Here is a 2816-nt window from a genome sequence, read left to right as displayed (position 1 = left end):
ACAGAAAGAGGGCAGGTAGGTAAGAGAGTGAAGGTGGACAATAAAAGGAGAGAAAAGCTTAGTGAAACAAAATGAGGAGGAGGGATGTGTTAATGAAGATTAAGATCAGGATAGGATGGTGTCGAAATGTGAGGATGTCACAGATGGGCAGCTCCAAACTATGGAGTCCAGGAAAACAGTACCAGGTGGGAACTGGAGGGTGGAGAGGGGGGGGAGGGAGATCCAAATGGCCTGTGTTGTGTAGCACCCTTGAATCATGTGGTGGAGTATATTGAGCAACTGGGTACTGGATGTCCCAAAGGCAGAAAGTTCTTCCATGCACATTTGTATGCTCCACCAGTTTAGTGATGGTCAGGTATGTATATAACACAGTGCAGTGGACACAAGTTAATTGATAAACAACATGCACAGTTTTGCAAGTTGATCTGCCTTTGATATTGTAGGATTTGTAATGGTGGAACTGGAGTAGGTGGTGGTCGGTTGGTGCACGGAGAAGGATTTACACTATGACAATCCCAATGGCAGGAACACTGGAGTGCGGGTAATGGTTTGGGAATGTCATATAGTCTGACTAGGATGGTACGGAGATTAGGAGGGTGCTGGAAGGTGACACTGGTTGGTGCGAGAAAGATATAAGGGAGAGAGGATCCCATTTCAGGGCTCAACTTGAAAAAGTTGTAGCTGTGGCCTCATAAAGTAATACCCGATATTTGAGGCTGACTGCTGAATGAATCCACTGCTCCCAAAGTACATTTTCCACAAGGTCCATGACGATAAGATGTGAGATATTAGGGCTTGTATTGACATTTTTAGGCAGCTGTTTTTTCCTCACTCTATTTGCGAGTGGATTAGTACAGGAAATTACTAGTATGGTAGAAGTTACCCTCTGTCGTGCTCTGTGCAGTGATTTGAGCAATGTGTATGTAGATGTAGGAAATATAGACTCATTTGTGGCCCGGGTGGTCCTGGGCACAAAGACGGGTCCGTCATCACTCTTTTGTGGTTGAGAACTGCATTAACGAGAGGGAGAGAGTATGAAATTGGCCAGAAGATTTGTTTGTGAATAAAATCTGTGAGGTAGCTGTAGTTGAGGACAGTCTGAGAGAGACTGTCAGTGTCAGTGTATGTGTTGAGGGATTTTGTGTTGTTGTTGTTGTTGTTGTTGTGGTCTTCAGTCCTGAGACTGGTTTGATGCAGCTCCTCATGCTACTCTATCCTGTGCAAGCTTCTTCATCTCCCAGTACCTACTGCAGCCTACATCCTTCTGAATCTGCTTAGTGTATTCATCTCTTGGTCTCCCTCTACGATTTTTACCCTCCACACTGCCCTCCAGTACTAAATTGGTGATCCCTCGTTGTTTCAGAACATGTCCTACCAACCGATCCCTTCTTCTAGTCAAGTTGTGCCACAAGCTCCTCATCTCCCCAATTCTATTCAATACCTCCTCATTAGCTATGTGATCTACCCATCCAATTTTCAGCATTCTTCTGTAGCACCACATTTAGAAAGCTTCTATTCTGTTTTTGTCTAAACTATTTATCGTCCACGTTTCACTTCCATACATGGCTACACTCCACACAAATACTTTAAGAAATGACTTCCTGACATTTAAATCTATACTTGATGTTAACAAATTTTTCTTCTTCAGGATCGCTTTCCTTGCCATTGCCAGTCTACATTTTATATCCTCTCTACTTCGACCTTCATCAGTTATTTTGCTCCACAAATAGAAAAACTCCTTTACTACTTTAAGTGTCTCATTTGCTAATCTAATTCCCTCAGCATCACCCTACTTAATTCAATTACATTCCATTATCCTCGTTTTGCTTTTGTTGGTGTTCATCTTATACCCTCCTTTCAAGACACTGCCCATTCCGTTCACCTGTTCTTCCAAGTCCCTTTCTGTCTCTGACAGAATTACAATGTCATCAGCGAACCTCGAAGTTTTTATTTCTTCTCCTTGGATTTTGATACCTACTCCAAACTTTTCTTTTGTTTCCTTTACTGCTTGCTCAATATACAGATTGAATAACATCGGGGATAGGCTACAACCCTGTCTCACTCCCTTCTCAACCACTGCTTCCCTTTCATACCCCTCGACTCTTATAACTGCCATCTTCTTTCTGTACAAATTGTAAATAGCCTTTTGCTCCCTGTATTTTACCCCTGCCACCTTCAGAATTTGAAAGAAAGTATTCCAATCAACACTGTCAAAAGTTCCTCTAAGTCTGCAAATGCTAAAAACGTAGGTTTGCATTTCCTTAATCTTTCTTCTAAGATAAGTCATAGGGTCAGTATTGCCTCACGTGTTCAAACATTTCTACGGAATCCAATTTTGTGGTGGAGCAGATATTTTTGCTGCAGATGTGAGTGTTTATCAGAGATGAGAGTATTGCCACAAGTGCCCCAGGGAAGTGTAATCAGACTGCTGTTGTTTTCTATATACATAAATGATGTGGCGGACAGGAGGGGCATCAATCTGCTGTTGTCTGCTGATGATGCTGCAGTGTATAGTAAAGTGTAAAAGCTGAATGACTGCATGAAGCTTCAAGATGACTTAGACGAAATTTCAATTTGGTGTGATGAATGGCGGCTAGCTCTAAATGTGGAAAAATGTAAGTTAATGAGGATGAGTAGGAAGAACAAACCTGTAATGGTCAGATACAGTATTACTAGTGACCTGCTTGATACACTCCAGTCAGTTAAATATCTGGTCATAATGTTGCAAAGCAATATGAAATGGAATGGGCATATAAGGTTTGTGGTAGGGAAGGCGAATGGTCAACTTCAGTTTATTGGGAAAATTTTAGGAAAGA

This window comes from Schistocerca nitens, chromosome 11 (genome assembly GCF_023898315.1).
Source record: "Schistocerca nitens isolate TAMUIC-IGC-003100 chromosome 11, iqSchNite1.1, whole genome shotgun sequence".
Lineage (NCBI taxonomy): Eukaryota > Metazoa > Arthropoda > Insecta > Orthoptera > Acrididae > Schistocerca > Schistocerca nitens.
Note: the sequence above shows the minus strand (reverse complement) of the source record.